At 51.4% G+C, this 26,179-nt stretch overlaps 5 non-coding genes across 5 annotated transcripts; all 5 read right to left on the bottom strand.

Annotated features, from left to right (window-relative positions):
• Window positions 1-2,627: 2,627 nt before the first annotated feature.
• On the bottom strand, window positions 2,628-2,699 carry TRNAD-GUC (transfer RNA aspartic acid (anticodon GUC)). Its single transcript has one exon. It is a non-coding gene; the product is annotated as a tRNA-Asp (tRNA).
• Window positions 2,700-9,940: 7,241 nt separating this feature from the next.
• On the bottom strand, window positions 9,941-10,012 carry TRNAD-GUC (transfer RNA aspartic acid (anticodon GUC)). The gene has a single exon. It is a non-coding gene; the product is annotated as a tRNA-Asp (tRNA).
• A 5,781-nt stretch (window positions 10,013-15,793) lies between these two features.
• TRNAD-GUC (transfer RNA aspartic acid (anticodon GUC)) lies at window positions 15,794-15,865 on the bottom strand. Its single transcript has one exon. It is a non-coding gene; the product is annotated as a tRNA-Asp (tRNA).
• Window positions 15,866-17,261: 1,396 nt separating this feature from the next.
• On the bottom strand, window positions 17,262-17,333 carry TRNAD-GUC (transfer RNA aspartic acid (anticodon GUC)). The gene has a single exon. It is a non-coding gene; the product is annotated as a tRNA-Asp (tRNA).
• An 8,724-nt stretch (window positions 17,334-26,057) lies between these two features.
• TRNAD-GUC (transfer RNA aspartic acid (anticodon GUC)) lies at window positions 26,058-26,129 on the bottom strand. The gene has a single exon. It is a non-coding gene; the product is annotated as a tRNA-Asp (tRNA).
• Between the last annotated feature and the right edge of the window lie 50 nt (window positions 26,130-26,179).

Raw genomic sequence — 26,179 nt, 5'->3', positions numbered from 1 at the left:
CTCAAGTCTCATGAGCTGAGGACGGCAAAGTCCCTGTGGGCTTAGGACAGTCAAAGAAACCCCTGGGCTGCATGCTAAGCCCCTTTTCGGCTTCACTTTCCGAATCCTGCCCTAGCTTGCGATTAGTTTTTTTCTCACTTCTTGCCCCCATCTCCCACCTTGCCTCATGGTCTCCCCTCCTCTGCGCACCTGACAGTTTGCCTGCCCTTCCACTGCCTGTCTCCAGACTTTCCAAGGAGAAAAGGCAAAGCACTAAAGCGGGCCGGGCAACGGGTCAAGTTCCGCTTTCGGCGACTAGCAGGGAGGTAGCGTGGCCGAGCGGTCTAAGGCGCTGGATTAAGGCTCCAGTCTCTTCGGAGGCGTGGGTTCAAATCCCACCGCTGCCACTTTTCCTGGCCTTGCATTTTAAAGAAGAACGTAACGTTGACCTCTTCCTTCATTAGTGCCACCTCTGTCGCAATGAGCAAGCGGATGGTATGCCACACCCTGCAGGAAAAAGGTTTCGCTTCTGACGTCTTGCTTTTCTGGACATCCAGTCTCAAGTTTCCCATCTGGAACGGCGCTCCCTGCTGCTTTGTGAAGGCTTGCTGCAAGAGCCTTCGAAACCCAGGAGCTCTTGCGTTGAGCTGTGACGCGTCCTGGGAAGACCTCCCGTTGCAGCGGAATGAGCCCCACTTCCAGGGCGTGCTGGTAGCAAATTTCCCACAGCCCACAGGGAGCAAACGATCCCAGGTGTGATGTATCACCAGGAGAGGCTGAGATGAGAGTAGGGGTTCACGCGTGTGCCCGGACCGAGGTTAATGATGGGATTAGAGCTAGGGTTAGATGCAGGGAAAGAGTGAGAGTTATAATTAGGGATAAAGCTAACAGGTGATCATTACTCGTCATGTAACATGATACAAAGGGTCAGAAGAGGAACTGATTCAGGGTTACAATTTGGACTTCGCAGACAACAGGAGCACTAAATGGTGCTGAGGGGGACTCAATAAAGTGGACCGGCCGCCTAATGTAAGCAATTGTGCACAAATATTGTACGATGACTAGCGTTGCCGGTGCTTTTTTCTTAAAGAGTCAGTTCTTGGCACCCATTCCCTACTTGACTCAGCCTAATCTTCAAGAATATTTGTCAAGAACTAAAAAAAATCCAGAAAAGGTTTAACCTCCCCGTCGGGAATTGAACCCCGGTCTCCCGCGTGACAGGCGGGGATACTGACCACTATACTAACGAGGAGACGTGAGGGCATGAAATGAACAGCTGCTGATGTCTGCACAGCATCCAGCGACCACCTAGCTGGCCTAGGGGGTCTCATTTTCCCCCGTCAAACGGCTTGCCCGATCTAAGGCTAATTTCTTTCTTTTTATCGGCACCAGGCTTAAAACTCAGTTTAAGGCGATAGTTCCGGGCTATGTTTGACTCCAGAGTTGAATCTGTCATCCCGCATTTCCTCAGCAAATCAAGCTACCCATCTCAAGTCTCATGAGCTGAGGACGGCAAAGTCCCTGTGGGCTTAGGACAGTCAAAGAAACCCCTGGGCTGCATGCTAAGCCCCTTTTCGGCTTCACTTTCCGAATCCTGCCCTAGCTTGCGATTAGTTTTTTTCTCACTTCTTGCCCCCATCTCCCACCTTGCCTCATGGTCTCCCCTCCTCTGCGCACCTGACAGTTTGCCTGCCCTTCCACTGCCTGTCTCCAGACTTTCCAAGGAGAAAAGGCAAAGCACTAAAGCGGGCCGGGCAACGGGTCAAGTTCCGCTTTCGGCGACTAGCAGGGAGGTAGCGTGGCCGAGCGGTCTAAGGCGCTGGATTAAGGCTCCAGTCTCTTCGGAGGCGTGGGTTCAAATCCCACCGCTGCCACTTTTCCTGGCCTTGCATTTTAAAGAAGAACGTAACGTTGACCTCTTCCTTCATTAGTGCCACCTCTGTCGCAATGAGCAAGCGGATGGTATGCCACACCCTGCAGGAAAAAGGTTTCGCTTCTGACGTCTTGCTTTTCTGGACATCCAGTCTCAAGTTTCCCATCTGGAACGGCGCTCCCTGCTGCTTTGTGAAGGCTTGCTGCAAGAGCCTTCGAAACCCAGGAGCTCTTGCGTTGAGCTGTGACGCGTCCTGGGAAGACCTCCCGTTGCAGCGGAATGAGCCCCACTTCCAGGGCGTGCTGGTAGCAAATTTCCCACAGCCCACAGGGAGCAAACGATCCCAGGTGTGATGTATCACCAGGAGAGGCTGAGATGAGAGTAAGGGTTCACGCGTGTGCCCGGACCGAGGTTAATGATGGGATTAGAGCTAGGGTTAGATGCAGGGAAAGAGTGAGAGTTATAATTAGGGATAAAGCTAACAGGTGATCATTACTCGTCATGTAACATGATACAAAGGGTCAGAAGAGGAACTGATTCAGGGTTACAATTTGGACTTCGCAGACAACAGGAGCACTAAATGGTGCTGAGGGGGACTCAATAAAGTGGACCGGCCGCCTAATGTAAGCAATTGTGCACAAATATTGTACGATGACTAGCGTTGCCGGTGCTTTTTTCTTAAAGAGTCAGTTCTTGGCACCCATTCCCTACTTGACTCAGCCTAATCTTCAAGAATATTTGTCAAGAACTAAAAAAAATCCAGAAAAGGTTTAACCTCCCCGTCGGGGAATTGAACCCCGGTCTCCCGCGTGACAGGCGGGGATACTGACCACTATACTAACGAGGAGACGTGAAGGCATGAAATGAACAGCTGCTGATGTCTGCACAGCATCCAGCGACCACCTAGCTGGCCTAGGGGGTCTCATTTTCCCCCGTCAAACGGCTTGCCCGATCTAAGGCTAATTTCTTTCTTTTTATCGGCACCAGGCTTAAAACTCAGTTTAAGGCGATAGTTCCGGGCTATGTTTGACTCCAGAGTTGAATCTGTCATCCCGCATTTCCTCAGCAAATCAAGCTACCCATCTCAAGTCTCATGAGCTGAGGACGGCAAAGTCCCTGTGGGCTTAGGACAGTCAAAGAAACCCCTGGGCTGCATGCTAAGCCCCTTTTCGGCTTCACTTTCCGAATCCTGCCCTAGCTTGCGATTAGTTTTTTTCTTACTTCTTGCCCCCATCTCCCACCTTGCCTCATGGTCTCCCCTCCTCTGCGCACCTGACAGTTTGCCTGCCCTTCCACTGCCTGTCTCCAGACTTTCCAAGGAGAAAAGGCAAAGCACTAAAGCGGGCCGGGCAACGGGTCAAGTTCCGCTTTCGGCGACTAGCAGGGAGGTAGCGTGGCCGAGCGGTCTAAGGCGCTGGATTAAGGCTCCAGTCTCTTCGGAGGCGTGGGTTCAAATCCCACCGCTGCCACTTTTCCTGGCCTTGCATTTTAAAGAAGAACATAACGTTGACCTCTTCCTTCATTAGTGCCACCTCTGTCGCAATGAGCAAGCGGATGGTATGCCACACCCTGCAGGAAAAAGGTTTCGCTTCTGACGTCTTGCTTTTCTGGACATCCAGTCTCAAGTTTCCCATCTGGAACGGCGCTCCCTGCTGCTTTGTGAAGGCTTGCTGCAAGAGCCTTCGAAACCCAGGAGCTCTTGCGTTGAGCTGTGACGCGTCCTGGGAAGACCTCCCGTTGCAGCGGAATGAGCCCCACTTCCAGGGCGTGCTGGTAGCAAATTTCCCACAGCCCACAGGGAGCAAACGATCCCAGGTGTGATGTATCACCAGGAGAGGCTGAGATGAGAGTAGGGGTTCACGCGTGTGCCCGGACCGAGGTTAATGATGGGATTAGAGCTAGGGTTAGATGCAGGGAAAGAGTGAGAGTTATAATTAGGGATAAAGCTAACAGGTGATCATTACTCGTCATGTAACATGATACAAAGGGTCAGAAGAGGAACTGATTCAGGGTTACAATTTGGACTTCGCAGACAACAGGAGCACTAAATGGTGCTGAGGGGGACTCAATAAAGTGGACCGGCCGCCTAATGTAAGCAATTGTGCACAAATATTGTACGATGACTAGCGTTGCCGGTGCTTTTTTCTTAAAGAGTCAGTTCTTGGCACCCATTCCCTACTTGACTCAGCCTAATCTTCAAGAATATTTGTCAAGAACTAAAAAAAATCCAGAAAAGGTTTAACCTCCCCGTCGGGGAATTGAACCCCGGTCTGATACTGACCACTATACTAACGAGGAGACGTGAGGGCATGAAATGAACAGCTGCTGATGTCTGCACAGCATCCAGCGACCACCTAGCTGGCCTAGGGGGTCTCATTTTCCCCCGTCAAACGGCTTGCCCGATCTAAGGCTAATTTCTTTCTTTTTATCGGCACCAGGCTTAAAACTCAGTTTAAGGCGATAGTTCCGGGCTATGTTTGACTCCAGAGTTGAATCTGTCATCCCGCATTTCCTCAGCAAATCAAGCTACCCATCTCAAGTCTCATGAGCTGAGGACGGCAAAGTCCCTGTGGGCTTAGGACAGTCAAAGAAACCCCTGGGCTGCATGCTAAGCCCCTTTTCGGCTTCACTTTCCGAATCCTGCCCTAGCTTGCGATTAGTTTTTTTCTCACTTCTTGCCCCCATCTCCCACCTTGCCTCATGGTCTCCCCTCCTCTGCGCACCTGACAGTTTGCCTGCCCTTCCACTGCCTGTCTCCAGACTTTCCAAGGAGAAAAGGCAAAGCACTAAAGCGGGCCGGGCAACGGGTCAAGTTCCGCTTTCGGCGACTAGCAGGGAGGTAGCGTGGCCGAGCGGTCTAAGGCGCTGGATTAAGGCTCCAGTCTCTTCGGAGGCGTGGGTTCAAATCCCACCGCTGCCACTTTTCCTGGCCTTGCATTTTAAAGAAGAACATAACGTTGACCTCTTCCTTCATTAGTGCCACCTCTGTCGCAATGAGCAAGCGGATGGTATGCCACACCCTGCAGGAAAAAGGTTTCGCTTCTGACGTCTTGCTTTTCTGGACATCCAGTCTCAAGTTTCCCATCTGGAACGGCGCTCCCTGCTGCTTTGTGAAGGCTTGCTGCAAGAGCCTTCGAAACCCAGGAGCTCTTGCGTTGAGCTGTGACGCGTCCTGGGAAGACCTCCCGTTGCAGCGGAATGAGCCCCACTTCCAGGGCGTGCTGGTAGCAAATTTCCCACAGCCCACAGGGAGCAAACGATCCCAGGTGTGATGTATCACCAGGAGAGGCTGAGATGAGAGTAGGGGTTCACGCGTGTGCCCGGACCGAGGTTAATGATGGGATTAGAGCTAGGGTTAGATGCAGGGAAAGAGTGAGAGTTATAATTAGGGATAAAGCTAACAGGTGATCATTACTCGTCATGTAACATGATACAAAGGGTCAGAAGAGGAACTGATTCAGGGTTACAATTTGGACTTCGCAGACAACAGGAGCACTAAATGGTGCTGAGGGGGACTCAATAAAGTGGACCGGCCGCCTAATGTAAGCAATTGTGCACAAATATTGTACGATGACTAGCGTTGCCGGTGCTTTTTTCTTAAAGAGTCAGTTCTTGGCACCCATTCCCTACTTGACTCAGCCTAATCTTCAAGAATATTTGTCAAGAACTAAAAAAAATCCAGAAAAGGTTTAACCTCCCCGTCGGGGAATTGAACCCCGGTCTCCCGCGTGACAGGCGGGGATACTGACCACTATACTAACGAGTAGACGTGAGGGTATGAAATGAACAGCTGCTGATGTCTGCACAGCATCCAGCGACCACCTAGCTGGCCTAGGGGGGTCTCATTTTCCCCCGTCAAACGGCTTGCCCGATCTAAGGCTAATTTCTTTCTTTTTATCGGCACCAGGCTTAAAACTCAGTTTAAGGCGATAGTTCCGGGCTATGTTTGACTCCAGAGTTGAATCTGTCATCCCGCATTTCCTCAGCAAATCAAGCTACCCATCTCAAGTCTCATGAGCTGAGGACGGCAAAGTCCCTGTGGGCTTAGGACAGTCAAAGAAACCCCTGGGCTGCATGCTAAGCCCCTTTTCGGCTTCACTTTCCGAATCCTGCCCTAGCTTGCGATTAGTTTTTTTCTCACTTCTTGCCCCCATCTCCCACCTTGCCTCATGGTCTCCCCTCCTCTGCGCACCTGACAGTTTGCCTGCCCTTCCACTGCCTGTCTCCAGACTTTCCAAGGAGAAAAGGCAAAGCACTAAAGCGGGCCGGGCAACGGGTCAAGTTCCGCTTTCGGCGACTAGCAGGGAGGTAGCGTGGCCGAGCGGTCTAAGGCGCTGGATTAAGGCTCCAGTCTCTTCGGAGGCGTGGGTTCAAATCCCACCGCTGCCACTTTTCCTGGCCTTGCATTTTAAAGAAGAACGTAACGTTGACCTCTTCCTTCATTAGTGCCACCTCTGTCGCAATGAGCAAGCGGATGGTATGCCACACCCTGCAGGAAAAAGGTTTCGCTTCTGACGTCTTGCTTTTCTGGACATCCAGTCTCAAGTTTCCCATCTGGAACGGCGCTCCCTGCTGCTTTGTGAAGGCTTGCTGCAAGAGCCTTCGAAACCCAGGAGCTCTTGCGTTGAGCTGTGACGCGTCCTGGGAAGACCTCCCGTTGCAGCGGAATGAGCCCCACTTCCAGGGCGTGCTGGTAGCAAATTTCCCACAGCCCACAGGGAGCAAACGATCCCAGGTGTGATGTATCACCAGGAGAGGCTGAGATGAGAGTAGGGGTTCACGCGTGTGCCCGGACCGAGGTTAATGATGGGATTAGAGCTAGGGTTAGATGCAGGGAAAGAGTGAGAGTTATAATTAGGGATAAAGCTAACAGGTGATCATTACTCGTCATGTAACATGATACAAAGGGTCAGAAGAGGAACTGATTCAGGGTTACAATTTGGACTTCGCAGACAACAGGAGCACTAAATGGTGCTGAGGGGGACTCAATAAAGTGGACCGGCCGCCTAATGTAAGCAATTGTGCACAAATATTGTACGATGACTAGCGTTGCCGGTGCTTTTTTCTTAAAGAGTCAGTTCTTGGCACCCATTCCCTACTTGACTCAGCCTAATCTTCAAGAATATTTGTCAAGAACTAAAAAAAATCCAGAAAAGGTTTAACCTCCCCGTCGGGGAATTGAACCCCGGTCTCCCGCGTGACAGGCGGGGATACTGACCACTATACTAACTAGGAGACGTGAGGGCATGAAATGAACAGCTGCTGATGTCTGCACAGCATCAGCGACCACCTAGCTGGCCTAGGGGGGTCTCATTTTCCCCCGTCAAACGGCTTGCCCGATCTAAGGCTAATTTCTTTCTTTTTATCGGCACCAGGCTTAAAACTCAGTTTAAGGCGATAGTTCCGGGCTATGTTTGACTCCAGAGTTGAATCTGTCATCCCGCATTTCCTCAGCAAATCAAGCTACCCATCTCAAGTCTCATGAGCTGAGGACGGCAAAGTCCCTGTGGGCTTAGGACAGTCAAAGAAACCCCTGGGCTGCATGCTAAGCCCCTTTTCGGCTTCACTTTCCGAATCCTGCCCTAGCTTGCGATTAGTTTTTTTCTCACTTCTTGCCCCCATCTCCCACCTTGCCTCATGGTCTCCCCTCCTCTGCGCACCTGACAGTTTGCCTGCCCTTCCACTGCCTGTCTCCAGACTTTCCAAGGAGAAAAGGCAAAGCACTAAAGCGGGCCGGGCAACGGGTCAAGTTCCGCTTTCGGCGACTAGCAGGGAGGTAGCGTGGCCGAGCGGTCTAAGGCGCTGGATTAAGGCTCCAGTCTCTTCGGAGGCGTGGGTTCAAATCCCACCGCTGCCACTTTTCCTGGCCTTGCATTTTAAAGAAGAACGTAACGTTGACCTCTTCCTTCATTAGTGCCACCTCTGTCGCAATGAGCAAGCGGATGGTATGCCACACCCTGCAGGAAAAAGGTTTCGCTTCTGACGTCTTGCTTTTCTGGACATCCAGTCTCAAGTTTCCCATCTGGAACGGCGCTCCCTGCTGCTTTGTGAAGGCTTGCTGCAAGAGCCTTCGAAACCCAGGAGCTCTTGCGTTGAGCTGTGACGCGTCCTGGGAAGACCTCCCGTTGCAGCGGAATGAGCCCCACTTCCAGGGCGTGCTGGTAGCAAATTTCCCACAGCCCACAGGGAGCAAACGATCCCAGGTGTGATGTATCACCAGGAGAGGCTGAGATGAGAGTAAGGGTTCACGCGTGTGCCCGGACCGAGGTTAATGATGGGATTAGAGCTAGGGTTAGATGCAGGGAAAGAGTGAGAGTTATAATTAGGGATAAAGCTAACAGGTGATCATTACTCGTCATGTAACATGATACAAAGGGTCAGAAGAGGAACTGATTCAGGGTTACAATTTGGACTTCGCAGACAACAGGAGCACTAAATGGTGCTGAGGGGGACTCAATAAAGTGGACCGGCCGCCTAATGTAAGCAATTGTGCACAAATATTGTACGATGACTAGCGTTGCCGGTGCTTTTTTCTTAAAGAGTCAGTTCTTGGCACCCATTCCCTACTTGACTCAGCCTAATCTTCAAGAATATTTGTCAAGAACTAAAAAAAATCCAGAAAAGGTTTAACCTCCCCGTCGGGGAATCTCCCGCGTGACAGGCGGGGATACTGACCACTATACTAACGAGGAGACGTGAGGGCATGAAATGAACAGCTGCTGATGTCTGCACAGCATCCAGCGACCACCTAGCTGGCCTAGGGGGTCTCATTTTCCCCCGTCAAACGGCTTGCCCGATCTAAGGCTAATTTCTTTCTTTTTATCGGCACCAGGCTTAAAACTCAGTTTAAGGCGATAGTTCCGGGCTATGTTTGACTCCAGAGTTGAATCTGTCATCCCGCATTTCCTCAGCAAATCAAGCTACCCATCTCAAGTCTCATGAGCTGAGGACGGCAAAGTCCCTGTGGGCTTAGGACAGTCAAAGAAACCCCTGGGCTGCATGCTAAGCCCCTTTTCGGCTTCACTTTCCGAATCCTGCCCTAGCTTGCGATTAGTTTTTTTCTCACTTCTTGCCCCCATCTCCCACCTTGCCTCATGGTCTCCCCTCCTCTGCGCACCTGACAGTTTGCCTGCCCTTCCACTGCCTGTCTCCAGACTTTCCAAGGAGAAAAGGCAAAGCACTAAAGCGGGCCGGGCAACGGGTCAAGTTCCGCTTTCGGCGACTAGCAGGGAGGTAGCGTGGCCGAGCGGTCTAAGGCGCTGGATTAAGGCTCCAGTCTCTTCGGAGGCGTGGGTTCAAATCCCACCGCTGCCACTTTTCCTGGCCTTGCATTTTAAAGAAGAACGTAACGTTGACCTCTTCCTTCATTAGTGCCACCTCTGTCGCAATGAGCAAGCGGATGGTATGCCACACCCTGCAGGAAAAAGGTTTCGCTTCTGACGTCTTGCTTTTCTGGACATCCAGTCTCAAGTTTCCCATCTGGAACGGCGCTCCCTGCTGCTTTGTGAAGGCTTGCTGCAAGAGCCTTCGAAACCCAGGAGCTCTTGCGTTGAGCTGTGACGCGTCCTGGGAAGACCTCCCGTTGCAGCGGAATGAGCCCCACTTCCAGGGCGTGCTGGTAGCAAATTTCCCACAGCCCACAGGGAGCAAACGATCCCAGGTGTGATGTATCACCAGGAGAGGCTGAGATGAGAGTAAGGGTTCACGCGTGTGCCCGGACCGAGGTTAATGATGGGATTAGAGCTAGGGTTAGATGCAGGGAAAGAGTGAGAGTTATAATTAGGGATAAAGCTAACAGGTGATCATTACTCGTCATGTAACATGATACAAAGGGTCAGAAGAGGAACTGATTCAGGGTTACAATTTGGACTTCGCAGACAACAGGAGCACTAAATGGTGCTGAGGGGGACTCAATAAAGTGGACCGGCCGCCTAATGTAAGCAATTGTGCACAAATATTGTACGATGACTAGCGTTGCCGGTGCTTTTTTCTTAAAGAGTCAGTTCTTGGCACCCATTCCCTACTTGACTCAGCCTAATCTTCAAGAATATTTGTCAAGAACTAAACAAAATCCAGAAAAGGTTTAACCTCCCCGTCGGGGAATTGAACCCCGGTCTCCCGCGTGACAGGCGGGGATACTGACCACTATACTAACGAGGAGACGTGAGGGCATGAAATGAACAGCTGCTGATGTCTGCACAGCATCCAGCGACCACCTAGCTGGCCTAGGGGGTCTCATTTTCCCCCGTCAAACGGCTTGCCCGATCTAAGGCTAATTTCTTTCTTTTTATCGGCACCAGGCTTAAAACTCAGTTTAAGGCGATAGTTCCGGGCTATGTTTGACTCCAGAGTTGAATCTGTCATCCCGCATTTCCTCAGCAAATCAAGCTACCCATCTCAAGTCTCATGAGCTGAGGACGGCAAAGTCCCTGTGGGCTTAGGACAGTCAAAGAAACCCCTGGGCTGCATGCTAAGCCCCTTTTCGGCTTCACTTTCCGAATCCTGCCCTAGCTTGCGATTAGTTTTTTTCTCACTTCTTGCCCCCATCTCCCACCTTGCCTCATGGTCTCCCCTCCTCTGCGCACCTGACAGTTTGCCTGCCCTTCCACTGCCTGTCTCCAGACTTTCCAAGGAGAAAAGGCAAAGCACTAAAGCGGGCCGGGCAACGGGTCAAGTTCCGCTTTCGGCGACTAGCAGGGAGGTAGCGTGGCCGAGCGGTCTAAGGCGCTGGATTAAGGCTCCAGTCTCTTCGGAGGCGTGGGTTCAAATCCCACCGCTGCCACTTTTCCTGGCCTTGCATTTTAAAGAAGAACGTAACGTTGACCTCTTCCTTCATTAGTGCCACCTCTGTCGCAATGAGCAAGCGGATGGTATGCCACACCCTGCAGGAAAAAGGTTTCGCTTCTGACGTCTTGCTTTTCTGGACATCCAGTCTCAAGTTTCCCATCTGGAACGGCGCTCCCTGCTGCTTTGTGAAGGCTTGCTGCAAGAGCCTTCGAAACCCAGGAGCTCTTGCGTTGAGCTGTGACGCGTCCTGGGAAGACCTCCCGTTGCAGCGGAATGAGCCCCACTTCCAGGGCGTGCTGGTAGCAAATTTCCCACAGCCCACAGGGAGCAAACGATCCCAGGTGTGATGTATCACCAGGAGAGGCTGAGATGAGAGTAAGGGTTCACGCGTGTGCCCGGACCGAGGTTAATGATGGGATTAGAGCTAGGGTTAGATGCAGGGAAAGAGTGAGAGTTATAATTAGGGATAAAGCTAACAGGTGATCATTACTCGTCATGTAACATGATACAAAGGGTCAGAAGAGGAACTGATTCAGGGTTACAATTTGGACTTCGCAGACAACAGGAGCACTAAATGGTGCTGAGGGGGACTCAATAAAGTGGACCGGCCGCCTAATGTAAGCAATTGTGCACAAATATTGTACGATGACTAGCGTTGCCGGTGCTTTTTTCTTAAAGAGTCAGTTCTTGGCACCCATTCCCTACTTGACTCAGCCTAATCTTCAAGAATATTTGTCAAGAACTAAAAAAAATCCAGAAAAGGTTTAACCTCCCCGTCGGGGAATTGAACCCCGGTCTCCCGCGTGACAGGGGATACTGACCACTATACTAACGAGGAGACGTGAGGGCATGAAATGAACAGCTGCTGATGTCTGCACAGCATCCAGCGACCACCTAGCTGGCCTAGGGGGTCTCATTTTCCCCCGTCAAACGGCTTGCCCGATCTAAGGCTAATTTCTTTCTTTTTATCGGCACCAGGCTTAAAACTCAGTTTAAGGCGATAGTTCCGGGCTATGTTTGACTCCAGAGTTGAATCTGTCATCCCGCATTTCCTCAGCAAATCAAGCTACCCATCTCAAGTCTCATGAGCTGAGGACGGCAAAGTCCCTGTGGGCTTAGGACAGTCAAAGAAACCCCTGGGCTGCATGCTAAGCCCCTTTTCGGCTTCACTTTCCGAATCCTGCCCTAGCTTGCGATTAGTTTTTTTCTCACTTCTTGCCCCCATCTCCCACCTTGCCTCATGGTCTCCCCTCCTCTGCGCACCTGACAGTTTGCCTGCCCTTCCACTGCCTGTCTCCAGACTTTCCAAGGAGAAAAGGCAAAGCACTAAAGCGGGCCGGGCAACGGGTCAAGTTCCGCTTTCGGCGACTAGCAGGGAGGTAGCGTGGCCGAGCGGTCTAAGGCGCTGGATTAAGGCTCCAGTCTCTTCGGAGGCGTGGGTTCAAATCCCACCGCTGCCACTTTTCCTGGCCTTGCATTTTAAAGAAGAACGTAACGTTGACCTCTTCCTTCATTAGTGCCACCTCTGTCGCAATGAGCAAGCGGATGGTATGCCACACCCTGCAGGAAAAAGGTTTCGCTTCTGACGTCTTGCTTTTCTGGACATCCAGTCTCAAGTTTCCCATCTGGAACGGCGCTCCCTGCTGCTTTGTGAAGGCTTGCTGCAAGAGCCTTCGAAACCCAGGAGCTCTTGCGTTGAGCTGTGACGCGTCCTGGGAAGACCTCCCGTTGCAGCGGAATGAGCCCCACTTCCAGGGCGTGCTGGTAGCAAATTTCCCACAGCCCACAGGGAGCAAACGATCCTAGGTGTGATGTATCACCAGGAGAGGCTGAGATGAGAGTAAGGGTTCACGCGTGTGCCCGGACCGAGGTTAATGATGGGATTAGAGCTAGGGTTAGATGCAGGGAAAGAGTGAGAGTTATAATTAGGGATAAAGCTAACAGGTGATCATTACTCGTCATGTAACATGATACAAAGGGTCAGAAGAGGAACTGATTCAGGGTTACAATTTGGACTTCGCAGACAACAGGAGCACTAAATGGTGCTGAGGGGGACTCAATAAAGTGGACCGGCCGCCTAATGTAAGCAATTGTGCACAAATATTGTACGATGACTAGCGTTGCCGGTGCTTTTTTCTTAAAGAGTCAGTTCTTGGCACCCATTCCCTACTTGACTCAGCCTAATCTTCAAGAATATTTGTCAAGAACTAAAAGAAATCCAGAAAAGGTTTAACCTCCCCGCCCGGTCTCCCGCGTGACAGGCGGGGATACTGACCACTATACTAACGAGGAGACGTGAGGGCATGAAATGAACAGCTGCTGATGTCTGCACAGCATCCAGCGACCACCTAGCTGGCCTAGGGGGTCTCATTTTCCCCCGTCAAACGGCTTGCCCGATCTAAGGCTAATTTCTTTCTTTTTATCGGCACCAGGCTTAAAACTCAGTTTAAGGCGATAGTTCCGGGCTATGTTTGACTCCAGAGTTGAATCTGTCATCCCGCATTTCCTCAGCAAATCAAGCTACCCATCTCAAGTCTCATGAGCTGAGGACGGCAAAGTCCCTGTGGGCTTAGGACAGTCAAAGAAACCCCTGGGCTGCATGCTAAGCCCCTTTTCGGCTTCACTTTCCGAATCCTGCCCTAGCTTGCGATTAGTTTTTTTCTTACTTCTTGCCCCCATCTCCCACCTTGCCTCATGGTCTCCCCTCCTCTGCGCACCTGACAGTTTGCCTGCCCTTCCACTGCCTGTCTCCAGACTTTCCAAGGAGAAAAGGCAAAGCACTAAAGCGGGCCGGGCAACGGGTCAAGTTCCGCTTTCGGCGACTAGCAGGGAGGTAGCGTGGCCGAGCGGTCTAAGGCGCTGGATTAAGGCTCCAGTCTCTTCGGAGGCGTGGGTTCAAATCCCACCGCTGCCACTTTTCCTGGCCTTGCATTTTAAAGAAGAACGTAACGTTGACCTCTTCCTTCATTAGTGCCACCTCTGTCGCAATGAGCAAGCGGATGGTATGCCACACCCTGCAGGAAAAAGGTTTCGCTTCTGACGTCTTGCTTTTCTGGACATCCAGTCTCAAGTTTCCCATCTGGAACGGCGCTCCCTGCTGCTTTGTGAAGGCTTGCTGCAAGAGCCTTCGAAACCCAGGAGCTCTTGCGTTGAGCTGTGACGCGTCCTGGGAAGACCTCCCGTTGCAGCGGAATGAGCCCCACTTCCAGGGCGTGCTGGTAGCAAATTTCCCACAGCCCACAGGGAGCAAACGATCCCAGGTGTGATGTATCACCAGGAGAGGCTGAGATGAGAGTAAGGGTTCACGCGTGTGCCCGGACCGAGGTTAATGATGGGATTAGAGCTAGGGTTAGATGCAGGGAAAGAGTGAGAGTTATAATTAGGGATAAAGCTAACAGGTGATCATTACTCGTCATGTAACATGATACAAAGGGTCAGAAGAGGAACTGATTCAGGGTTACAATTTGGACTTCGCAGACAACAGGAGCACTAAATGGTGCTGAGGGGGACTCAATAAAGTGGACCGGCCGCCTAATGTAAGCAATTGTGCACAAATATTGTACGATGACTAGCGTTGCCGGTGCTTTTTTCTTAAAGAGTCAGTTCTTGGCACCCATTCCCTACTTGACTCAGCCTAATCTTCAAGAATATTTGTCAAGAACTAAAAAAAATCCAGAAAAGGTTTAACCTCCCCGTCGGGGAATTGAACCCCGGTCTCCCGTGACAGGCGGGGATACTGACCACTATACTAACGAGGAGACGTGAGGGCATGAAATGAACAGCTGCTGATGTCTGCACAGCATCCAGCGACCACCTAGCTGGCCTAGGGGGTCTCATTTTCCCCCGTCAAACGGCTTGCCCGATCTAAGGCTAATTGCTTTCTTTTTATCGGCACCAGGCTTAAAACTCAGTTTAAGGCGATAGTTCCGGGCTATGTTTGACTCCAGAGTTGAATCTGTCATCCCGCATTTCCTCAGCAAATCAAGCTACCCATCTCAAGTCTCATGAGCTGAGGACGGCAAAGTCCCTGTGGGCTTAGGACAGTCAAAGAAACCCCTGGGCTGCATGCTAAGCCCCTTTTCGGCTTCACTTTCCGAATCCTGCCCTAGCTTGCGATTAGTTTTTTTCTCACTTCTTGCCCCCATCTCCCACCTTGCCTCATGGTCTCCCCTCCTCTGCGCACCTGACAGTTTGCCTGCCCTTCCACTGCCTGTCTCCAGACTTTCCAAGGAGAAAAGGCAAAGCACTAAAGCGGGCCGGGCAACGGGTCAAGTTCCGCTTTCGGCGACTAGCAGGGAGGTAGCGTGGCCGAGCGGTCTAAGGCGCTGGATTAAGGCTCCAGTCTCTTCGGAGGCGTGGGTTCAAATCCCACCGCTGCCACTTTTCCTGGCCTTGCATTTTAAAGAAGAACGTAACGTTGACCTCTTCCTTCATTAGTGCCACCTCTGTCGCAATGAGCAAGCGGATGGTATGCCACACCCTGCAGGAAAAAGGTTTCGCTTCTGACGTCTTGCTTTTCTGGACATCCAGTCTCAAGTTTCCCATCTGGAACGGCGCTCCCTGCTGCTTTGTGAAGGCTTGCTGCAAGAGCCTTCGAAACCCATGAGCTCTTGCGTTGAGCTGTGACGCGTCCTGGGAAGACCTCCCGTTGCAGCGGAATGAGCCCCACTTCCAGGGCGTGCTGGTAGCAAATTTCCCACAGCCCACAGGGAGCAAACGATCCCAGGTGTGATGTATCACCAGGAGAGGCTGAGATGAGAGTAAGGGTTCACGCGTGTGCCCGGACCGAGGTTAATGATGGGATTAGAGCTAGGGTTAGATGCAGGGAAAGAGTGAGAGTTATAATTAGGGATAAAGCTAACAGGTGATCATTACTCGTCATGTAACATGATACAAAGGGTCAGAAGAGGAACTGATTCAGGGTTACAATTTGGACTTCGCAGACAACAGGAGCACTAAATGGTGCTGAGGGGGACTCAATAAAGTGGACCGGCCGCCTAATGTAAGCAATTGTGCACAAATATTGTACGATGACTAGCGTTGCCGGTGCTTTTTTCTTAAAGAGTCAGTTCTTGGCACCCATTCCCTACTTGACTCAGCCTAATCTTCAAGAATATTTGTCAAGAACTAAAAAAAATCCAGAAAAGGTTTAACCTCCCCGTCGGGGAATTGAACCCCGGTCTCCCGCGTGACAGGCGGGGATACTGACCACTATACTAACGAGGAGACGTGAGGGCATGAAATGAACAGCTGCTGATGTCTGCACAGCATCCAGCGACCACCTAGCTGGCCTAGGGGGTCTCATTTTCCCCCGTCAAACGGCTTGCCCGATCTAAGGCTAATTTCTTTCTTTTTATCGGCACCAGGCTTAAAACTCAGTTTAAGGCGATAGTTCCGGGCTATGTTTGACTCCAGAGTTGAATCTGTCATCCCGCATTTCCTCAGCAAATCAAGCTACCCATCTCAAGTCTCATGAGCTGAGGACGGCAAAGTCCCTGTGGGCTTAGGACAGTCAAAGAAACCCCTGGGCTGCATGCTAAGCCCCTTTTCGGCTTCACTTTCCGAATCCTGCCCTAGCTTGCGATTAGTTTTTTTCTCACTTCTTGCCCCCATCTCCCACCTTGCCTCATGGTCTCCCCTCCTCTGCGCACCTGACAGTTTGCCTGCCCTTCCACTGCCTGTCTCCAGACTTTCCAAGGAGAAAAGGCAAAGCACTAAAGCGGGCCGGGCAACGGGTCAAGTTCCGCTTTCGGCGACTAGCAGGGAGGTAGCGTGGCCGAGCGGTCTAAGGCGCTGGATTAAGGCTCCAGTCTCTTCGGAGGCGTGGGTTCAAATCCCACCGCTGCCACTTTTCCTGGCCTTGCATTTTAAAGAAGAACGTAACGTTGACCTCTTCCTTCATTAGTGCCACCTCTGTCGCAATGAGCAAGCGGATGGTATGCCACACCCTGCAGGAAAAAGGTTTCGCTTCTGACGTCTTGCTTTTTTGGACATCCAGTCTCAAGTTTCCCATCTGGAACGGCGCTCCCTGCTGCTTTGCGAAGGCTTGCTGCAAGAGCCTTCGAAACCCAGGAGCTCTTGCGTTGAGCTGTGACGCGTCCTGGGAAGACCTCCCGTTGCAGCGGAATGAGCCCCACTTCCAGGGCGTGCTGGTAGCAAATTTCCCACAGCCCACAGGGAGCAAACGATCCCAGGTGTGATGTATCACCAGGAGAGGCTGAGATGAGAGTAAGGGTTCACGCGTGTGCCCGGACCGAGGTTAATGATGGGATTAGAGCTAGGGTTAGATGCAGGGAAAGAGTGAGAGTTATAATTAGGGATAAAGCTAACAGGTGATCATTACTCGTCATGTAACATGATACAAAGGGTCAGAAGAGGAACTGATTCAGGGTTACAATTTGGACTTCGCAGACAACAGGAGCACTAAATGGTGCTGAGGGGGACTCAATAAAGTGGACCGGCCGCCTAATGTAAGCAATTGTGCACAAATATTGTACGATGACTAGCGTTGCCGGTGCTTTTTTCTTAAAGAGTCAGTTCTTGGCACCCATTCCCTACTTGACTCAGCCTAATCTTCAAGAATATTTGTCAAGAACTAAAAAAAATCCAGAAAAGGTTTAACCTCCCCGTCGGGGAATTGAACCCCGGTCTCCCGCGTGACAGGCGGGGATACTGACCACTATACTAACGAGGAGACGTGAGGGCATGAAATGAACAGCTGCTGATGTCTGCACAGCATCCAGCGACCACCTAGCTGGCCTAGGGGGTCTCATTTTCCCCCGTCAAACGGCTTGCCCGATCTAAGGCTAATTTCTTTCTTTTTATCGGCACCAGGCTTAAAACTCAGTTTAAGGCGATAGTTCCGGGCTATGTTTGACTCCAGAGTTGAATCTGTCATCCCGAATTTCCTCAGCAAATCAAGCTACCCATCTCAAGTCTCATGAGCTGAGGACGGCAAAGTCCCTGTGGGCTTAGGACAGTCAAAGAAACCCCTGGGCTGCATGCTAAGCCCCTTTTCGGCTTCACTTTCCGAATCCTGCCCTAGCTTGCGATTAGTTTTTTTCTCACTTCTTGCCCCCATCTCCCACCTTGCCTCATGGTCTCCCCTCCTCTGCGCACCTGACAGTTTGCCTGCCCTTCCACTGCCTGTCTCCAGACTTTCCAAGGAGAAAAGGCAAAGCACTAAAGCGGGCCGGGCAACGGGTCAAGTTCCGCTTTCGGCAACTAGCAGGGAGGTAGCGTGGCCGAGCGGTCTAAGGCGCTGGATTAAGGCTCCAGTCTCTTCGGAGGCGTGGGTTCAAATCCCACCGCTGCCACTTTTCCTGGCCTTGCATTTTAAAGAAGAACGTAACGTTGACCTCTTCCTTCATTAGTGCCACCTCTGTCGCAATGAGCAAGCGGATGGTATGCCACACCCTGCAGGAAAAAGGTTTCGCTTCTGACGTCTTGCTTTTCTGGACATCCAGTCTCAAGTTTCCCATCTGGAACGGCGCTCCCTGCTGCTTTGTGAAGGCTTGCTGCAAGAGCCTTCGAAACCCAGGAGCTCTTGCGTTGAGCTGTGACGCGTCCTGGGAAGACCTCCCGTTGCAGCGGAATGAGCCCCACTTCCAGGGCGTGCTGGTAGCAAATTTCCCACAGCCCATAGGGAGCAAACGATCCCAGGTGTGATGTATCACCAGGAGAGGCTGAGATGAGAGTAAGGGTTCACGCGTGTGCCCGGACCGAGGTTAATGATGGGATTAGAGCTAGGGTTAGATGCAGGGAAAGAGTGAGAGTTATAATTAGGGATAAAGCTAACAGGTGATCATTACTCGTCATGTAACATGATACAAAGGGTCAGAAGAGGAACTGATTCAGGGTTACAATTTGGACTTCGCAGACAACAGGAGCACTAAATGGTGCTGAGGGGGACTCAATAAAGTGGACCGGCCGCCTAATGTAAGCAATTGTGCACAAATATTGTACGATGACTAGCGTTGCCGGTGCTTTTTTCTTAAAGAGTCAGTTCTTGGCACCCATTCCCTACTTGACTCAGCCTAATCTTCAAGAATATTTGTCAAGAACTAAAAAAAATCCAGAAAAGGTTTAACCTCCCCGTCGGGGAATTGAACCCCGGTCTGCCGCGTGACAGGCGGGGATACTGACCACTATACTAACGAGGAGACGTGAGGGCATGAAATGAACAGCTGCTGATGTCTGCACAGCATCCAGCGACCACCTAGATGGCCTAGGGGGTCTCATTTTCCCCCGTCAAACGGCTTGCCCGATCTAAGGCTAATTTCTTTCTTTTTATCGGCACCAGGCTTAAAACTCAGTTTAAGGCGATAGTTCCGGGCTATGTTTGACTCCAGAGTTGAATCTGTCATCCCGCATTTCCTCAGCAAATCAAGCTACCCATCTCAAGTCTCATGAGCTGAGGACGGCAAAGTCCCTGTGGGCTTAGGACAGTCAAAGAAACCCCTGGGCTGCATGCTAAGCCCCTTTTCGGCTTCACTTTCCGAATCCTGCCCTAGCTTGCGATTAGTTTTTTTCTCACTTCTTGCCCCCATCTCCCACCTTGCCTCATGGTCTCCCCTCCTCTGCGCACCTGACAGTTTGCCTGCCCTTCCACTGCCTGTCTCCAGACTTTCCAAGGAGAAAAGGCAAAGCACTAAAGCGGGCCGGGCAACGGGTCAAGTTCCGCTTTCGGCGACTAGCAGGGAGGTAGCGTGGCCGAGCGGTCTAAGGCGCTGGATTAAGGCTCCAGTCTCTTCGGAGGCGTGGGTTCAAATCCCACCGCTGCCACTTTTCCTGGCCTTGCATTTTAAAGAAGAACGTAACGTTGACCTCTTCCTTCATTAGTGCCACCTCTGTCGCAATGAGCAAGCGGATGGTATGCCACACCCTGCAGGAAAAAGGTTTCGCTTCTGACGTCTTGCTTTTCTGGACATCCAGTCTCAAGTTTCCCATCTGGAACGGCGCTCCCTGCTGCTTTGTGAAGGCTTGCTGCAAGAGCCTTCGAAACCCAGGAGCTCTTGCGTTGAGCTGTGACGCGTCCTGGGAAGACCTCCCGTTGCAGCGGAATGAGCCCCACTTCCAGGGCGTGCTGGTAGCAAATTTCCCACAGCCCACAGGGAGCAAACGATCCCAGGTGTGATGTATCACCAGGAGAGGCTGAGATGAGAGTAAGGGTTCACGCGTGTGCCCGGACCGAGGTTAATGATGGGATTAGAGCTAGGGTTAGATGCAGGGAAAGAGTGAGAGTTATAATTAGGGATAAAGCTAACAGGTGATCATTACTCGTCATGTAACATGATACAAAGGGTCAGAAGAGGAACTGATTCAGGGTTACAATTTGGACTTCGCAGACAACAGGAGCACTAAATGGTGCTGAGGGGGACTCAATAAAGTGGACCGGCCGCCTAATGTAAGCAATTGTGCACAAATATTGTACGATGACTAGCGTTGCCGGTGCTTTTTTCTTAAAGAGTCAGTTCTTGGCACCCATTCCCTACTTGACTCAGCCTAATCTTCAAGAATATTTGTCAAGAACTAAAAAAAATCCAGAAAAGGTTTAACCTCCCCGTCGGGGAATTGAACCCCGGTCTCCCGCGTGACAGATACTGACCACTTTACTAACGAGGAGACGTGAGGGCATGAAATGAACAGCTGCTGATGTCTGCACAGCATCCAGCGACCACCTAGCTGGCCTAGGGGGTCTCATTTTCCCCCGTCAAACGGCTTGCCCGATCTAAGGCTAATTTCTTTCTTTTTATCGGCACCAGGCTTAAAACTCAGTTTAAGGCGATAGTTCCGGGCTATGTTTGACTCCAGAGTTGAATCTGTCATCCCGCATTTCCTCAGCAAATCAAGCTACCCATCTCAAGTCTCATGAGCTGAGGACGGCAAAGTCCCTGTGGGCTTAGGACAGTCAAAGAAACCCCTGGGCTGCATGCTAAGCCCCTTTTCGGCTTCACTTTCCGAATCCTGCCCTAGCTTGCGATTAGTTTTTTTCTCACTTCTTGCCCCCATCTCCCACCTTGCCTCATGGTCTCCCCTCCTCTGCGCACCTGACAGTTTGCCTGCCCTTCCACTGCCTGTCTCCAGACTTTCCAAGGAGAAAAGGCAAAGCACTAAAGCGGGCCGGGCAACGGGTCAAGTTCCGCTTTCGGCGACTAGCAGGGAGGTAGCGTGGCCGAGCGGTCTAAGGCGCTGGATTAAGGCTCCAGTCTCTTCGGAGGCGTGGGTTCAAATCCCACCGCTGCCACTTTTCCTGGCCTTGCATTTTAAAGAAGAACGTAACGTTGACCTCTTCCTTCATTAGTGCCACCTCTGTCGCAATGAGCAAGCGGATGGTATGCCACACCCTGCAGGAAAAAGGTTTCGCTTCTGACGTCTTGCTTTTCTGGACATCCAGTCTCAAGTTTCCCATCTGGAACGGCGCTCCCTGCTGCTTTGTGAAGGCTTGCTGCAAGAGCCTTCGAAACCCAGGAGCTCTTGCGTTGAGCTGTGACGCGTCCTGGGAAGACCTCCCGTTGCAGCGGAATGAGCCCCACTTCCAGGGCGTGCTGGTAGCAAATTTCCCACAGCCCACAGGGAGCAAACGATCCCAGGTGTGATGTATCACCAGGAGAGGCTGAGATGAGAGTAGGGGTTCACGCGTGTGCCCGGACCGAGGTTAATGATGGGATTAGAGCTAGGGTTAGATGCAGGGAAAGAGTGAGAGTTATAATTAGGGATAAAGCTAACAGGTGATCATTACTCGTCATGTAACATGATACAAAGGGTCAGAAGAGGAACTGATTCAGGGTTACAATTTGGACTTCGCAGACAACAGGAGCACTAAATGGTGCTGAGGGGGACTCAATAAAGTGGACCGGCCGCCTAATGTAAGCAATTGTGCACAAATATTGTACGATGACTAGCGTTGCCGGTGCTTTTTTCTTAAAGAGTCAGTTCTTGGCACCCATTCCCTACTTGACTCAGCCTAATCTTCAAGAATATTTGTCAAGAACTAAAAAAAATCCAGAAAAGGTTTAACCTCCCCGTCGGGGAATTGAACCCCGGTCTCCCGCCTGTGGATACTGACCACTATACTAACGAGGAGACGTGAGGGCATGAAATGAACAGCTGCTGATGTCTGCACAGCATCCAGCGACCACCTAGCTGGCCTAGGGGGGTCTCATTTTCCCCCGTCAAACGGCTTGCCCGATCTAAGGCTAATTTCTTTCTTTTTATCGGCACCAGGCTTAAAACTCAGTTTAAGGCGATAGTTCCGGGCTATGTTTGACTCCAGAGTTGAATCTGTCATCCCGCATTTCCTCAGCAAATCAAGCTACCCATCTCAAGTCTCATGAGCTGAGGACGGCAAAGTCCCTGTGGGCTTAGGACAGTCAAAGAAACCCCTGGGCTGCATGCTAAGCCCCTTTTCGGCTTCACTTTCCGAATCCTGCCCTAGCTTGCGATTAGTTTTTTTCTCACTTCTTGCCCCCATCTCCCACCTTGCCTCATGGTCTCCCCTCCTCTGCGCACCTGACAGTTTGCCTGCCCTTCCACTGCCTGTCTCCAGACTTTCCAAGGAGAAAAGGCAAAGCACTAAAGCGGGCCGGGCAACGGGTCAAGTTCCGCTTTCGGCGACTAGCAGGGAGGTAGCGTGGCTGAGCGGTCTAAGGCGCTGGATTAAGGCTCCAGTCTCTTCGGAGGCGTGGGTTCAAATCCCACCGCTGCCACTTTTCCTGGCCTTGCATTTTAAAGAAGAACGTAACGTTGACCTCTTCCTTCATTAGTGCCACCTCTGTCGCAATGAGCAAGCGGATGGTATGCCACACCCTGCAGGAAAAAGGTTTCGCTTCTGACGTCTTGCTTTTCTGGACATCCAGTCTCAAGTTTCCCATCTGGAACGGCGCTCCCTGCTGCTTTGTGAAGGCTTGCTGCAAGAGCCTTCGAAACCCAGGAGCTCTTGCGTTGAGCTGTGACGCGTCCTGGGAAGACCTCCCGTTGCAGCGGAATGAGCCCCACTTCCAGGGCGTGCTGGTAGCAAATTTCCCACAGCCCACAGGGAGCAAACGATCCCAGGTGTGATGTATCACCAGGAGAGGCTGAGATGAGAGTAAGGGTTCACGCGTGTGCCCGGACCGAGGTTAATGATGGGATTAGAGCTAGGGTTAGATGCAGGGAAAGAGTGAGAGTTATAATTAGGGATAAAGCTAACAGGTGATCATTACTCGTCATGTAACATGATACAAAGGGTCAGAAGAGGAACTGATTCAGGGTTACAATTTGGACTTCGCAGACAACAGGAGCACTAAATGGTGCTGAGGGGGACTCAATAAAGTGGACCGGCCGCCTAATGTAAGCAATTGTGCACAAATATTGTACGATGACTAGCGTTGCCGGTGCTTTTTTCTTAAAGAGTCAGTTCTTGGCACCCATTCCCTACTTGACTCAGCCTAATCTTCAAGAATATTTGTCAAGAACTAAAAAAAATCCAGAAAAGGTTTAACCTCCCCGTCGGGGAATTGAACCCCGGTCTCCCGCGTGACAGGCGGGGATACTGACCACTACACTAACGAGGAGACGTGAGGGCATGAAATGAACAGCTGCTGATGTCTGCACAGCATCCAGCGACCACCTAGCTGGCCTAGGGGGTCTCATTTTCCCCCGTCAAACGGCTTGCCCGATCTAAGGCTAATTTCTTTCTTTTTATCGGCACCAGGCTTAAAACTCAGTTTAAGGCGATAGTTCCGGGCTATGTTTGACTCCAGAGTTGAATCTGTCATCCCGCATTTCCTCAGCAAATCAAGCTACCCATCTCAAGTCTCATGAGCTGAGGACGGCAAAGTCCCTGTGGGCTTAGGACAGTCAAAGAAACCCCTGGGCTGCATGCTAAGCCCCTTTTCGGCTTCACTTTCCGAATCCTGCCCTAGCTTGCGATTAGTTTTTTTCTCACTTCTTGCCCCCATCTCCCACCTTGCCTCATGGTCTCCCCTCCTCTGCGCACCTGACAGTTTGCCTGCCCTTCCACTGCCTGTCTCCAGACTTTCCAAGGAGAAAAGGCAAAGCACTAAAGCGGGCCGGGCAACGGGTCAAGTTCCGCTTTCGGCGACTAGCAGGGAGGTAGCGTGGCCGAGCGGTCTAAGGCGCTGGATTAAGGCTCCAGTCTCTTCGGAGGCGTGGGTTCAAATCCCACCGCTGCCACTTTTCCTGGCCTTGCATTTTAAAGAAGAACGTAACGTTGACCTCTTCCTTCATTAGTGCCACCTCTGTCGCAATGAGCAAGCGGATGGTATGCCACACCCTGCAGGAAAAAGGTTTCGCTTCTGACGTCTTGCTTTTCTGGACATCCAGTCTCAAGTTTCCCATCTGGAACGGCGCTCCCTGCTGCTTTGTGAAGGCTTGCTGCAAGAGCCTTCGAAACCCAGGAGCTCTTGCGTTGAGCTGTGACGCGTCCTGGGAAGACCTCCCGTTGCAGCGGAATGAGCCCCACTTCCAGGGCGTGCTGGTAGCAAATTTCCCACAGCCCACAGGGAGCAAACGATCCCAGGTGTGATGTATCACCAGGAGAGGCTGAGATGAGAGTAAGGGTTCACGCGTGTGCCCGGACCGAGGTTAATGATGGGATTAGAGCTAGGGTTAGATGCAGGGAAAGAGTGAGAGTTATAATTAGGGATAAAGCTAACAGGTGATCATTACTCGTCATGTAACATGATACAAAGGGTCAGAAGAGGAACTGATTCAGGGTTACAATTTGGACTTCGCAGACAACAGGAGCACTAAATGGTGCTGAGGGGGACTCAATAAAGTGGACCGGCCGCCTAATGTAAGCAATTGTGCACAAATATTGTACGATGACTAGCGTTGCCGGTGCTTTTTTCTTAAAGAGTCAGTTCTTGGCACCCATTCCCTACTTGACTCAGCCTAATCTTCAAGAATATTTGTCAAGAACTAAAAAAAATCCAGAAAAGGTTTAACCTCCCCGTCGGGGAATTGAACCCCGGTCTCCCGCGTGACAGGCGGGGATACTGACCACTTTACTAACGAGGAGACGTGAGGGCATGAAATGAACAGCTGCTGATGTCTGCACAGCATCCAGCGACCACCTAGCTGGCCTAGGGGGTCTCATTTTCCCCCGTCAAACGGCTTGCCCGATCTAAGGCTAATTTCTTTCTTTTTATCGGCACCAGGCTTAAAACTCAGTTTAAGGCGATAGTTCCGGGCTATGTTTGACTCCAGAGTTGAATCTGTCATCCCGCATTTCCTCAGCAAATCAAGCTACCCATCTCAAGTCTCATGAGCTGAGGACGGCAAAGTCCCTGTGGGCTTAGGACAGTCAAAGAAACCCCTGGGCTGCATGCTAAGCCCCTTTTCGGCTTCACTTTCCGAATCCTGCCCTAGCTTGCGATTAGTTTTTTTCTTACTTCTTGCCCCCATCTCCCACCTTGCCTCATGGTCTCCCCTCCTCTGCGCACCTGACAGTTTGCCTGCCCTTCCACTGCCTGTCTCCAGACTTTCCAAGGAGAAAAGGCAAAGCACTAAAGCGGGCCGGGCAACGGGTCAAGTTCCGCTTTCGGCGACTAGCAGGGAGGTAGCGTGGCCGAGCGGTCTAAGGCGCTGGATTAAGGCTCCAGTCTCTTCGGAGGCGTGGGTTCAAATCCCACCGCTGCCACTTTTCCTGGCCTTGCATTTTAAAGAAGAACGTAACGTTGACCTCTTCCTTCATTAGTGCCACCTCTGTCGCAATGAGCAAGCGGATGGTATGCCACACCCTGCAGGAAAAAGGTTTCGCTTCTGACGTCTTGCTTTTCTGGACATCCAGTCTCAAGTTTCCCATCTGGAACGGCGCTCCCTGCTGCTTTGTGAAGGCTTGCTGCAAGAGCCTTCGAAACCCAGGAGCTCTTGCGTTGAGCTGTGACGCGTCCTGGGAAGACCTCCCGTTGCAGCGGAATGAGCCCCACTTCCAGGGCGTGCTGGTAGCAAATTTCCCACAGCCCACAGGGAGCAAACGATCCCAGGTGTGATGTATCACCAGGAGAGGCTGAGATGAGAGTAAGGGTTCACGCGTGTGCCCGGACCGAGGTTAATGATGGGATTAGAGCTAGGGTTAGATGCAGGGAAAGAGTGAGAGTTATAATTAGGGATAAAGCTAACAGGTGATCATTACTCGTCATGTAACATGATACAAAGGGTCAGAAGAGGAACTGATTCAGGGTTACAATTTGGACTTCGCAGACAACAGGAGCACTAAATGGTGCTGAGGGGGACTCAATAAAGTGGACCGGCCGCCTAATGTAAGCAATTGTGCACAAATATTGTACGATGACTAGCGTTGCCGGTGCTTTTTTCTTAAAGAGTCAGTTCTTGGCACCCATTCCCTACTTGACTCAGCCTAATCTTCAAGAATATTTGTCAAGAACTAAAAAAAATCCAGAAAAGGTTTAACCTCCCCGTCGGGGAATTGAACCCCGGTCTCCCGCGTGACAGGCGGGGATACTGACCACTATACTAACGAGGAGACGTGATGGCATGAAATGAACAGCTGCTGATGTCTGCACAGCATCCAGC

This window comes from Ambystoma mexicanum, chromosome 1p (genome assembly GCF_040938575.1).
Source record: "Ambystoma mexicanum isolate Mex_15411 chromosome 1p, UKY_AmexF1_1, whole genome shotgun sequence".
NCBI lineage: Eukaryota > Metazoa > Chordata > Amphibia > Caudata > Ambystomatidae > Ambystoma > Ambystoma mexicanum.
This window is presented reverse-complemented; position numbering and strand designations above follow the sequence as displayed.